Genomic DNA, 14,521 nt, shown 5'->3' with positions numbered 1-14,521 from the left:
CACGGCAATTTCAAAAAGAAATTTTCTGCAATTGAAACACTTCTTTATAATCACAGGAGTCATGTGATCGACAACCAGACATTGCCATGGGCGCAAGAGACGAAGAAGAAGACGACAGGAAGTGGTTGGAGGAGGATGTTTTTTAATCACTTATCACATGAATAAACGTGATTTTCATTGCATTTCTTACTTAATGGAAACACAGCAGTTGCGAAATTGTGTTTTTTGCGACATTAAGAGAATATTGACAAAGTTTTGCGCACACTTGTAATGAAAACACAGCTGGTGAAGCAAAGTGTTTGTTCATGATTCATCTCCAGTCATGTTTGTCGACTGAAGTAGGACCTAAACTGCAGGACAGGCAGAGGCAGAAAGTCTTTCTCCTCTCCTTTTCATTTGAAATTTCAAATTAACTTCTACCCCCTGAGCTGCTGTAGAACATGACAGCACGATTCACCCTTTCCCCCACCCATTCACCCTCATTGACCCATCTCTGTCTCTTCTCCTCATTCCTGATAAGTCCCCATGTGTTCTCACATCACATTTTACAAGCTTCCCCGTATCTTCCCCTCTATTTTTGGTAGCTACTTAAAGCGAAAAGAAGCAGTTCCATCAGTTACTGCTGGAGCTTTTGCTGAGAGCTATTCAGGTGACGTTTCACACAAGGGTTACTCCTAGGAGAGTGCAGGTATGTGATTTTGCAACTACATGGCTCAAACTGGCCAGGTGCTCCGCGGGGAGATGAAACAGCAAGCGCAGCAGATCTAACAGAGCCACTTCTACTTCACGCCTCGCAGGAGAACAATGAGAAGAGGAGGGGAACGCATAGTGAAGCCGCATCTCCGCTTAAGATCTGCCGGGCCTCTGAGAGTCGGGGCAGACATCGTGGAAATCTTATTGGGATTTTTGCCACCAAGATTTATGGATTAAGTTGAGTTTGACAGAGTTTTTTCTTCTCCTCTTCCTCCTCCTCCCATCTGTGAGCGGTGAAGGGTCACGCCTCTCTGTGACTGACTGTCAGACAGGTTCTGTCAGCCTCAGCAGAGTCAATAAAAGCACAAGCAGAGTGGAAATACTGCTGCCCCAGCCGTGCTTGTCCTAGCCCTGCAGTGCAGCCAGAGTTTCACTGCCAAACAAAAAAAATACAATGATCTCCAGCCCCCTGAATAATGGAGAGAAACAGAGGCCAAAAAACAAAGAACCAGAAAAAAAAAAACACACAACAGCCAATTCCAGGGAGTTAATTAAGGTTTGGATGACTGAATGTAGACGACGTGGATGAGCAATGTGCAGCTCGCCGATAAAGACGATTGGCTGTGTTTATTGTTGTTTTTGCTGTCTTTGTCACCCCTCTTCAATCTCCGCACCCCCAAAATCGTTCGTCTTTTGGGTCGGATAATTAATGCCGATTGCCTGATTGTTTCATTAATCCGATTAGTGGCAGGACTGGCGCTTATCGCTGTCAGGATTCAGGACATTACAAGTGCTTTTAGGGAGAAAATGTGTGTATTCTGATGTCAAAACCACCGACTTTGCTGTATTTTATAGAGATCGTTTGTCACAGACCAACACAAAGAAGTGCATAGTCATTAGGTGGTTCATGTTTTCCTTAAATCTGTCAAAAAAAAAATTCTGAATTGTGTGACATGCAGTTATCGTCAGACCACGGCAAGTTTGGGAAAGTATCAGATTTCTGATATTTCCCAAAATACCAGAAATGTTGTATATTTGCTACCAAAATTTATGGATTAAGATGAGTTTGACAGATTCAAACTCTATGAAGAAGAGAAGCTGATGCAGTTTTCCAAAATCCAGGCAGTGTGTAAAGGTGGTTTCTTTATGTACAAAGTCATGGAAATAAATGTAAATGTAAATATAACAAACTGTGGAGAAAGATAGTGAAAACAATCAGATGAAGGTGATCTGGTACGGAGAGGTTTAGTGTAAGATTTCAAGGGGTGGTGTCTAAACCACCCAGCTGTCTTCAACCTGGTAAGCACAGAAACCTGGAGAAAACTGGAGGAATGTAACAGGAAGCATAAACGGCAATGCTGCTCCCCTACTCAGTTCCTTAAGACTAGCCATCAGCATTTAGCAAACACCTGATGGAACGGCGCATCTGCTAAGCTCATCATAGGAGCTACTTCTCAGTGCAATGTTGGCAAAAATATTTTTAAATGGTTAATAGAGTGTTGTTGTGATGATGACCTGGAGGCAGTTTCAGAAAGAGCAAAAGTTTTTTAAAGAGACAGAGGCCCAATTTCAAGGCATTAAATAACAAAGACAAATTTAATTTATTTAAGTCATAGCTGATAAATATACAGCATTTTTATAATCACTGTAGCTAACAGTTACTGGAAAATACATAAAATTGACCCTTTAACCAGTTTTTACACTCCATACAAGAAAACATGAAGCTTGCACTTCATTTTTTACTTCTAATCCTCCTAAATGTTATGCTGTGCTACGTTTAATTAAAAAGTTATTTCAGTTTCAGAACCCTATAGCGTGTGACTCAGAACAAACTAAATGTTAAACCCAGTCAACTTCCATCTCACATCAAGCTTGTTCTTGACATTTAAAATTCCCTCATGCTTGGAAGGGGTCTTGAGGTCTTTGACATTGCAAGCAGAGTTTCTATTGACAGCCCATTCATATTTCAATCGGCCCTCTGCGCTCTAATCAATGGACGCTAATGCTTCTATTATAATCCGTGCTCTCGAATTAAGGTTGCATTGATCAACGGTTTCTACAGACGGAAGCAGCATCAGGGGCTGCAGGGTGACTGCAGGCAGAAAGAGAGGTTGATAGGAGAGAAATTCTGGTTACATGTGAGTGGTTGTGTTGTTTTTTTCTCCCCCTGCTCCGTTTTTCATTTCGAGAATTTCCCCAAGATTTTTAACAATATGCGCCGTCTCGATGGGTTTAGATCGCGGTGAGAAAAGGCATCGTGCATGTCAATAAAAGGTGCGCTGGATTTTAAATACCGCTGAGCCTTGGCTCGATCGGTAAAGACGTTGCTCCGGGTGGGTTTTGAGCAGAGCAACGTTGCATCAGGAAGCCTCTGAGCTACAGCTTATATGTATCTTTTTTTCCTTTGGTGTTTAGGATGAAATACAAAGCAGATGTGCAGATGCTGCAGAGTGACAGGGCAGGTCAGACCTGTTAAGATCTTTATAGACTTGAATGTAATTCTTTACAGAGGCAAAATGACTTTTGATCCACTTTTCCCTGAATTTATTTGGTTTTTATTTATTAACTCCTTTGTAGGGAGGAAAAAAATATATCAGTTTTGGTTTAGAACTAAGGGGTAGAAAATAGACTTAACAAATCATTGACATCAAAGCTATAACACAGGAAATCCCATGACATCAAGTAAAGCACCCCATTAGATTATTTCTCTGCCTAGCTAAGCAAACGCACACCAACACAGCAGATAGCAGTCGGAGCAATCTACATTTGGAAAATCCACATTTCCAATTTAATGGTTATTTAGAGCAGGATTCATTCAAGAGTAAATTCCACCAACCTGCTGTGCTTTGCTGGAGTTTTCATGCTGCTTGCCTCTTGCCTTTTCTGCGTTTTGTCACCCAGCCACCATAAACCCAGTGTGTTTCGATGGGATTTTTGCCTCTAAACCACCAAAAAGTCATGGATAACTGCGAAGTGGTTGAAAAAGATGCAGCGGGTCCCCATTATCTCTGGGGGGAAGATTGGAGAACTATCAAAGACTATCTTTGTGTGCCTTTCCTAACCCAGAACTTGTCAGGATCAAACCAGTCCTCTTTGACGCCAAACGGACAACTCACTTTTCCTAACAAAAGGCAAATGGCAAGACCATCTTTGCTGAGCTTCACGAAATCCTTGATGCACAACAATCCACTGCTTCACACCTGTGGTTCAATCTCTTCTCTTAGTTAGGAAACACCCACAATCTGCTGTCACGAGATCTACAGACCAGAACCTATAAAGGTTGGTCAGAATCATCTGTTAGCTAGAACAGACTTGAGAGACTCCTTTGACTTTGAGTTTTTGTTGTCACCTTGCAAGGTTCTGATAAATTCGTTACTTCTTTAAATTCAGACTCTTGTTATAGTAATTTGTTTTGCAACAACAAAGGGACGCCACAGTTTTCACATTTTTATCTTCAAAAATGTGAAACTATCTTAGAAAATGCCAATAAAATATGTCAAAGTTTGTGTTTATAAAGTGACAAACATTGAAAAGCTGTAGAAGAGTTGATTCTTACTCTTTGCGTTCGAATGACCGTTTCTTGCTCTCTGTTCCATTTGTCTAACATGTTGCAGCAAAATTGGAAATGAACTAAATTTACTTCACCAACGCCCTTTTAAGTCCAGACTCGGAGCACTAGAGACGACTTGTTTAAATTGTGGCTGGTTTTGATCATCATTTGTATGACATTTCAATTGTGTAACCACTTGTAATTTTTGCATAATATTTGGAAAGGATTCCTATGAAAAAAAAAAAAAGAAAGAGGTTGGGACTTTCCTGCATACAGCACACATAAATGTAAAATAAAATACATAAAAGTCCAAGGGGTATGAATACTTTTACAAGGCACTGTAAAACAGCAAGGTTGGCAGAAAGGTCAAAAGTCTCCAGAATACTGTCAGCTTTGGTTGGTACTCTTTATATAAGTTAGAAACCGACAGGATAATTGGGATTATTCCTTTTGTTCTGGTAACCAGTGCCCTTGAAAACAGCCATAGTTCTTATTTTATCACTCACACAAAAGAGAAAGAGCGTTCGGCCCAACCCTTTTATTACATGTTGCTCTGTGGCTGCTCATTTCCACCTCTCTTCCGTCTCTCTATTCTTTTCTTGCACCTCCTCTGTACTTATCTCACATTTTCCTTTGCACTGGTGACATTAATTGCAATGATGGGCCAAGCAAAGGCACTCAGTGCTTCCGTGTTGCAGCGTGCGCGTTCAGAGAATGCACAGCCCGATCAAGTGTCTACTTCCCGCCGCTTTGCGATTCATCACTCGTCTCTGTCACGGTGCTTAAGCCAGTAATCGTCCTCTACGGCATATGGCTGCAGACTGTGTTATCCCCGTTTAAGCATTTGATGTTCCTTAAGCAAGAGTAAATAAGCGAATGTAGGAGAAAAACTGAGACGAGTGACAGAGGCTGAAGGCGGTATGGAATGAGTGATCCGAGTGAAGCAAAACAGATGTAGGTGTCCAAACGGATCGAAAAACAACGCAAAAACAGATCACGGCGGAGAGGCAGGCGTTGCCACGGTGTGATTTATTGGTTTAAATTAGTTTAGTCTGAGAGTCTGTAATCCTTTTCCCTCCCCTTAGGTCTTAAATCACCTGCCATCCACAAAGTCACCGTCCATCCCACAGGAAAACACTCATTATAGGCTGCCATTACGTTTGACTGCATCTCTCTGCATAACCTTGAAACACTGTTCACCCAGCCAAACACACCTCGATCCGGTGGGAGAGCCGTGTCAATTGAGTCAGAGCATAGTGACTCCTTTCCTGCCCCGGGCACATGATTTTTTTTTTATTTTTACTACTGCTGTTATTAATGTTATTTTATTACGTGAAGGCACCTCGAATACCTTTTTACACACTGTTGAGTGCCTCCGCCATCTTTCAGCCTCATAAGGGATTAACTCACCCCAAAGAATTAATCACAGACGAATTTCCTGCAGTCGGTGCCCTTGAAGATTTCCATAAAGACGGCGTTTTATAACAGTAACGTGTAATGAGTCCTGTTATCAGTAATCAACCTATCACTTGGTTGATTCTGACTCTTTCTTCCTTCTCAGCCTGGTTTTGGTGCAGAGCCATGTGTTGGTCGGTTTGTAGCTGCGCAGCATTTCTCCCGTTTTCAGTCGATGCCTTGAGCAATGCTCCATGAGACGTTCGAAGTTTGCAAACAGTGTTTACTCCTGCCCTGCTTTAAGCTCCTCCACACAATTATTCCCAAATCGTTGCTTTTGATGTAAAATTGCACACCGGTGGGCTCCATTTATTAATACGTTGTCTTTTGAAGGCCATTGGTAACACTGGGATTTAGTAGTGATGGAATGAAATAAAAATTCTAATTCGCGTTGGTCTATGACATAAGGTGAAAGTATTTCAGTGGTATAAACCACTCATAATCAAGAAAGTTTTTAAGTGTAACAGCAACGTATAGAGTTAAAGTGTTAGCTTTCGGTCGATATGCATCACACATCCTGCTTTTCTTTATCTTTTGCAGCATGAAATTATACGTCTGCGCCACGCCGAATGTATCTCCATAAACATCTCTTTAGAGCTTATCCCAAAGAACCCATCTAATCTGTATTTTTCTGCCTCGTCATTTGTAATGGCGGTGGGGGGGAAAAAAACACCTAAGGAGACGGCTCACAGGGGACAGGAGCTGCAGCTAATTTCATGCCTTGTATTTTTACTGTCATGCATAGCTAATTTAAAGTCTGACCAGCGGAAAAAAACGCACAGCAGCCCGTTCCTCCTTCGCCTTGACCACGAAACGCTAAGGCCTGTGTGGAAAGCTTGGCAATTCATATTCAGGAGGAGCTTAATAAAACCAGGGAGGAGACAGTGGTGGCACTTCCATTTGGGTTCGCTACCCTTCACTGGCTTGGAGATGCGAATAACTACCCACCCCCACTATCTCATATGATATCTCTGGTCTGGCCGTATTTTGTAATTTAATACTTCTGACAGGGATTCATTTTTAAAATAAATAAATAAATAAATATTGGAAATGCGACTCACATATTTGTTTTATGGGCTCAAAGACGGGGGAGGGCGCAGGAACCCGATAGGTTTTATTGTTTGTGCAACAAAATACCAAACCTCTTCAACAAACCAATTACCGTGTTGCATGCGGCTTATTAATTTGTCTTCATGAATATAGAGGCTCTGTTTTGGTCGTGAGCTCTGTTAAAACTGCCTACACACCACTGCAATGTTTAATGCATGAGGACATTTAAAACAATATAAAAAAGATATTTTAAAGAGAAGTTTGCACAAATGGAACAACACAAATTATTTTTCAAACTGCCAGCGGCAGAGAAGTTAGTTCTCATTCAGGAGAGGTTGTCCTCGTCAGATGAAACGAAAATAAATTTTTAAAAAAATGAAATCACCATGTGTGAAAGAAACTCTAGACATACCATCCCCATAGGGAAACATAGTGGAGACAGCATCATGCTGTGGATCGCTGCCCAGAATGAAGGACTGACAGAAGACATTGATAAAAGAAAATATATAGGCAGAGCTACAACAGCATGATAGAACGGCCTAGTCAAAGTTTAATTAAATTGAATTAAGAATCTATCCGGATTCAGATATGCTCTGTTCTGAATCTGTCTGTGCTTGAGCCACGATATTTACCTTTAAAAAAGAACAAAAAAATCACAATCCATTATCTTGTTGCTACATTGATGTAGCATCGTTTCAATAAGCTCTTGCATTGTAAGAACATTTACTTCTTCCCAGCATGGCATTAATTATTCACCATAATCTTGAGGCAGCGATGGAAAAGTTGAACCAAAGTGCAAATCATTCTCAATGGGATTATGGTCTGAACTCGTTGGTGACCAATCTATTTTTTGAAAGAAGCAGACTCATGGTCTTTAAAACACTCTGGCATAATTTGAGCACACTGAAGTGTGGAATTGTCATTTTGAAATCTGACCATCCCAGTGACGTGCGGTCAGGGGAGGCAGGTGAGGCAGTGCCTCACCAGCCATCGTGGAAAGAAAGAAAATATATAATCATAAAGTAATTTAAATTGTTATATTCATCCGGTGGTTTGTACTAAAAAATATTTATTTTTCGTGTAGCTTCACCAATTTCGATTTTTATTTGTTCAAAATCGCTGAATTTTCTTATTTTCCCATTCAAATGCTTGGAAGCGATGCCGGTGAGGCAGCAGCGAGCTCTGCCTCACCTTGGATTGCGCAACCCCTGGCTCTGCGCTGGCTGCTAAGCGGAGAGAGCATGTTGCTGTACGGCGTCAATAAAATGGTTTAAACAAATTTAATATGTGAACTTATTTCCAATAATTTAGCTTATGTACATAATGTACAGTGCTTTTTGTCACCAACTGTGTTTGTGTAACGTGTTTCGTGTAATGAGCGATTATAAACGGCAGAGAACAGGTTCGAGGTGAGGCAGGCAGTTCTCTTGCCTCATGGCAGGGGGCGCTCAAGATCCCAGACGTTCGTCTTGTTCACTCCTCAACTGCCGAGTAAGTGACAGCGAGCTAGGCTAAACGATTCGGGAAGCAAGTCAAGTGCAGCGATAGATTATAATAGAGATAGTGATTTTTTTCCTCTCGCTTATCCCGACTTTCGACATGGATTATTTTGTTTGGTTTTTTAAGGAAATGTGTGTTTTGTGAGCTACAGTTTGTATGTGTAAGGATGCAGAAGTGAAACATAACCTGTAAACTGCTGTCAATCTATGCATCTATTTGCAAATCTGATTCTGATGACGTCAGTGCCTCACCAGCTATGAACCTCACCGCACGTCACTGGACCATCCTATCAGGAAGGGAGAAAAAGGGGAAGTAACCTAAGACTGGCCATTTAATTCCTGCGTAATTCTGCTCGATTCTAATCGTGTTTCACATCTCATTCTAGGATTTCTCCCATTAACTGGGAATTCCTCCGGTAGAATATATTTTTCAGATTAGCCTCCCTGATTACTGGTTCTCTCAATCCCTAGACTCCTCTAACTTTTTACTGGTGAATGAAGTCATGGCTTCTGGTGTATTTTACAACCTTATTTTAACCAATAATTGATTGTGATAATGCCGGATTGTTTTCCAGCAATGTTTCTCCAATAATGTTGACGATTCCCCACTGTTCTTTCAAGTTTGTATAGTTCTTAATCCAACTTTTAGCAATTTCAGCAAAGTCCTTACATAATTTCTTGATCTTCATTTTGTACAGTCACAGGATTTGCGATAGAATAGGCCAAAAAGTTCGGCCTCTATGGCTATGTTCTGATAATGACAGAACATAGCACTGAAAGTAAACATACTGTGCCGATATACATTTAATTAACAACATCGTGTTTCTGCATTTAATTATTTTTGCATGTTTCGCTCATTTCCCCATCCTTCATGTTTGTTGTAAACCTTCTCACAGATGATTAACGGCAAAGTAGAAGACAATAATCTGACAAACACATCATCACACCCTTCACATTACCCGCAGCTCATTTTCAAGTTTTGTGTTGTTTATAACCTACATCCACGCCCCCCCAAGCCCACCCCCACACACACACACACACGCGCGCGCGCCCACACACCTACAAGTTATTAGCTTGCAATCTAAAGTCAAGTCACAATATTAGTTAAATATGTAGTACGAATTATTGCAGAAATTCAATTGGCAACACATCATGTTCCTTCGCCTTTGCCGTCGTCACAACACGTTGTGTTTTGCTTTATCATCTCAGCCATTATCGTCTAAATTAGGAATTTAAATGGCAGGTTGATGAGCTGAAATTGGAAGATACATCCCCAAGTAACTTAAGCCTCTGGTGCTGGCAGCAATCACAAACATAAATTATTTGAAAGGCTTATTGATGCAGTTGGAAGGGGTCTTTCTGGTTTATGATGGAGGTCCAGATTGGCACTGAAGAAGAGAAGTACTGAATGATTACTGTGCGACAAAGGAACTGGTGAATAACATTGTAGATTATTAGAAAGGAGATGCTCGCTGGTAACAAATTACCAACGAGCAATTTCTCGCTGGTAATTTCTGTTACTTAGTAATAACCCACAGATTCTGGGGCTATTGTAACAGCAAAGATAAGCACCAGGCCATTAGGAGTGACACTACAATCTAGGCCTGATCACCAGGTGTGTGAGCAAAACAATCTAGCATCTGCCTCAAGGAATTAGTACGAGTTGGTTGTTACATTTTTCCTTACTTCCATCAGACCCCACGTCTGCTTTCTCTTTTTCCTTGTGCTACACTAAAATAGAGCTCTTCATATCTTTGAGAGAGGCATCAACGTTTTATGATGCAACCCAATGTTTAATGATAAGGCTTAGCTTGAGTTTGATGTATAGCAGTTCAGCTAGAAAAAAAAGGAAGAAAACTTCAAGATTGCAGCTGTGTCCCTTCCTCCTCAGGAGATGATGCCAGCTGACCTACTACCAGGTACGTGTAGAGCACAGCTCCAAATCCAGCCTCCAACCTCCTTCATCTGTCGAAAACGGTTACAGCGGAGTGGCCCCATTGCAAGCACCTCCCACCTAAACATGTCGAGCAGTTGCAGCTGTCCGCAGGTAACCGTTACTGGCACTTTATGATAATCAGGCCCAATTTCAGAACACTGTTTCCCTGTGGTGAAGAAGTGAAGGGTCACTTTGCACGGGGCGGGGGTGGAGAGACAATGAGCTGGAGACTGAAGGGAAACACAGGAAAATTGGGGGGGAAAGGGAGAGGAGATGCTTTGGGGAACCTCCATGCATAAAGATGAAAGCACAAACGAATCAATCAGGCAGGAGTTGCAGGGAGCAGCTGGACTAGCACTTCTCCATATTCACAGTAATATATTCTATACAGAGTCACACATGTGACTGAACAGAAGTGTGAGCGAGCGTATCCACTCAAGAATATGTTTTCTATGTTCCAACATAACATCAGGCTCCTCCTTAATGTATGCAAAACCTCCCAACAAAATCAAAGGGAGGCCTGGAGAAATCCAGGTTACTTATATCAGGAAAATTTCATTTAGGACTCAAAATCTCTGTTTGTTCGAGCACTTGTCTAAGTCTGAGAGGCATCATTCATTGACATAAGCAATGGTTTTTAATGTGATCTTAAATAGAAGACATAATAGATTACGTTTGTTGAATCTTACCATCTTGTTGTGTTCTTACATGCTTAATGATTGACTGGCAATCTGAAAATAAAAGTTTATGGCTCCATGCACAGTCTAAGTATGCCCTGAAGTGCACAAAAACAATCTTGGGTGAAATAATCAAAAACAAGGTCCAAATCCTCTACCATGACAACCATTCCAAGAATTCAGTATTTCTGTGTTACCCTTCATCAGTGCAGATGAAGAGTCTGCATGGCATATCAAGAAAGTAAACATTGCCGGGTCATTGCAACATTTGCATATCACCATTAGTAGTAAATACAGAATTTCTTATGTGCATTGGTTATCCTGAAAAGCCTTTCAACATGCTAAAAAAATCTGTGGCAGCCTGGCATAGCTGGAGAACAAATTTCTTATGCTGCAGTGTCAGATGCTAAGGACAATGACTGAACATCCTATAAGTTGCAAAGCTTCACATAGCTGTATCTGCTCTCGAAGCAGATACAGAAGATGGAGCTACTAGAAGCTGGACACTGAAGATTCATTTGATGGCTGAGTTAACCTCTAGAACCCGACGGACCCACCGGTGGGTCCAGCTGCCATGTGATCTCGGCTCGCTTAGGGTGTAAGAGGTTAATTGAAGGGTCAGTTTGGAACAAAATTTAAATTTAAGTGTGGCAGAAATATCAAATATTTAACAAAGCAAATCATATCATCTGTAGACTTCCACAAGCAAGCATCCTTCAGTGTGGGGAAAGAGTTGACAAAACTTGACATTTTTGTCAATGAAACACAATGTCTTACATGGAGGTTTTGTAAATGAGACCAAATATTTGGGTTTATGGACTAATTGCACGTTTATGTTTTCTTACATTCAACTTGGTAGAAACCAGGAGAGCACTGTCATATCAGTGCTAACAAGAAACTTTTGACAAAAGTGGACATTTTCCAACAATATTGTGATATATGTACTATTTTTTTGTTTTGGGAGGCACATTCAGTTCAAAATAAGTACATGAGGTCAGCAAGTGGACAAAGGTGTCACAGGAGGCTCTGAAAGTGGAAAAACTGTCAGGACTTTTCTGTTATTGTCACTAAGGGTATTTTCACGGTACAGCCCAAAAGGCGGGTTATGGTTGTGTGATTCATCACTGCTTTACTCACCTGCAAAACTTACTGAACTCCACAACACGCCATTAGTCAACTGACTTCTGCTAAACTTACTCACTATTTTTCCCACTGTTCTTCCCCAGTGCTAGAATTACTCATCCTGCAAGTAAGATATCTTCTATCCATAATTCACTTACTACTGAGCCCTTCTAATCAGCCTTTCCCTTTCTTTAGACAATCTCCCAGGCTGCTGACGGAACCTACAGGCTCATACGTACCTCCAATATTTCAATAAACATCATTAATCACTTAAACAGGTCTCGTACGTGTCTGCTCTAGACCCCATAGCGAATCTGAATCAGCACAGACTTCTGACGTACAACAGCTTTAACATTGTTTTCACCATGTAGAACCAGTGTTCTGCACGGTGTACGGCATTATTGTGCTTTTGCTATTACCAGTTTTATTATTATTTAATTTCCTAAGAGAATCTCTATGCCACATACTTTCGGATTTGCAAACCTATATAGGAAACATACGGTTAGAATACTGTCTCATGTTGCTCCTTTAAGTTGCCCCTCTTGCTCCTGCATGTTGCCATTGCTACTTGGATTCTGATTGAAACTTCACAGATTCTGGATCTGGTTTTTTTGTTGTTGTTGTTGCTGAGCTGAACTGTTTCATCAACCATTAAGTTTTGAATTGTGGACACAGTTGCCTCTGACTCTTCCATAGTTTGGGCCCTGAAGAGGATAAGTGTGTTTACCTCAACTTACCCTAAGACCGTAGTTTCCTCTGTCCACGACGTCATCGTCTCTGGTTTCCAACGTGTAGAGTCTCCCTCTCTATTCAATCCTGTGGGTGACACAATCCCTGGTAAAGTGACGACCTGTAACATTTTCATGTAGAGTTACGTCTCAGAGGAAACAAGTTTGCTATAGTCCGAAACTGATTAAACTTTAGCTTTAATAACATAAAGCTACGTCATTTTTAAAGTTTAATCAGTAATACTTTTATTACAAATTTATGTCAGATCATGATTTCTTGGTTTATGTCAAGTTGTCATAACAAAGAACATTTTGAATAATGCCAACTTTGTATTAAAAGTGTCATGATTTACCGAATGACACTTTATGACAACAGTCATAAATACTCATGAAGACGTACTCATGTTCATGACAGGTTGTTATGTTTTAGACGGTGTCGTGACTTATTCACAACCAGTCAAATAAAGTGTTCCCGTTTGATCTTTTGTGTTTAGTTTCTCAGTTTATTCTTGTATTGTGTAAACTGTTGATGGGCTTTTTCTCTTTTGATTTCCTTGCCTTCTCAGGCCCACTTCAGATCCCTTTCTAATTCGTTCGTCTGCGTTATCACCAGTAATCCAGCTCATTCACCCCACCTGTGTCTGCCACCATTATGTTTCTCCTGTTCCGTCTGCTAACTTAACTTCCTGGTTTTTCTTTGTTTCCAGCGCTGGGTTGTTCATTGTCATATGCTCTGTGCTTTTGTCCACAATTCACTACTCTGACTCTGCAAATTTTCTTTTTAATACAATTCTTTTTTTAGAATTATTATTTTCAGTATCCATAAGCTTAGAGGGTGTTCAGCATCAACCTCCCTCCTCATGATGAATTCAATTTATTTTTTCCACCTGTAATGTGACCAACATCCTGTGCAATTATCTGGTTTGTGGTGAAGCTGTTGTTTTGTTGATTTCCTTGGCTGAGATTATTTCAACTTTTAAACAGTTATCTGAAGGTTTTGATTAAAAACTGAGAGACATGTAAAGGTGCTTATGATTTCATTCCACATAAAAAAAATCACTGGTCATTTCTGAACTGAAGAAAAAAAATGAATACATAGTTTTTGGAAAGTCCCTTATTTTCTGTAATTGTTAGGGTTGTCTTCTATGTGCCAGGTTGTGTACATATTGTGGATTTTTTTGTTCTCTAATGCTTACTGATACATATGTACAATTATTTTAACTCCTTATACCCTCTCTGCAAACAATGGCTGTAGCTGAAGATTCCAAATGAACAAATGTCAAGAAAATCCTACTTGAACAGGTGAAAGATATTTACTGGTAATCACTAAAAAAAAAATGCCACTAAAGAAACCTGAATGCTGAAACTGCAGTAAAGACAGTTGAACAAAGTAACTTGTTTATGGCAAGTTCAGGAAAAGTTTGTTTTTTTATAAATATATCTAAGTTTCATTGTTTACACCAATAAACTCTTAGTATTTTAACAGGGTTGTGTAGACTTCATATCTGTTGTGCGCCTCAAACAACATAAACTGTACGTCCAACCTTCGTTTCAAACATTGCGTTCCTATTCTCTGTAAAACAGCTTCACTTGTATGCAACCCAGGAAATCTTCCATGGACTACAGCTGAACTCTTACCTCCAAAAACATTTTTTTTAAAAAGCTAAACAGCGAATAGTGTATGTTGTCCTCCGGGGCCGGGAGCTCGCGCTCTCTCTCTACCTTTTCTCTCTCTCCCTTGGGTACGTCGACCAGAGGACGAGGAGTGTGGATATATATATATATATTCTCCCTACCTGTCTCAAACTAAA

At 40.5% G+C, this 14,521-nt stretch overlaps 1 protein-coding gene across 1 annotated transcript in view; it reads right to left on the bottom strand.

Moving 5' to 3' along the window:
* Positions 1-12,891, bottom strand: part of nrxn3b (neurexin 3b) — a 533,834-nt gene extending 520,943 nt beyond the window's left edge. The window contains exon 1 of the mRNA XM_044106666.1: positions 12,720-12,891. The gene's annotated coding sequence lies outside the window, so the exon portion shown is untranslated. The remainder of the gene's footprint in view (positions 1-12,719) is intronic.
* Between the last annotated feature and the right edge of the window lie 1,630 nt (positions 12,892-14,521).

Source organism: Gambusia affinis, linkage group LG22, assembly GCF_019740435.1.
Source record: "Gambusia affinis linkage group LG22, SWU_Gaff_1.0, whole genome shotgun sequence".
In the NCBI taxonomy this organism is placed as follows: domain Eukaryota; kingdom Metazoa; phylum Chordata; class Actinopteri; order Cyprinodontiformes; family Poeciliidae; genus Gambusia; species Gambusia affinis.
This window is presented reverse-complemented; position numbering and strand designations above follow the sequence as displayed.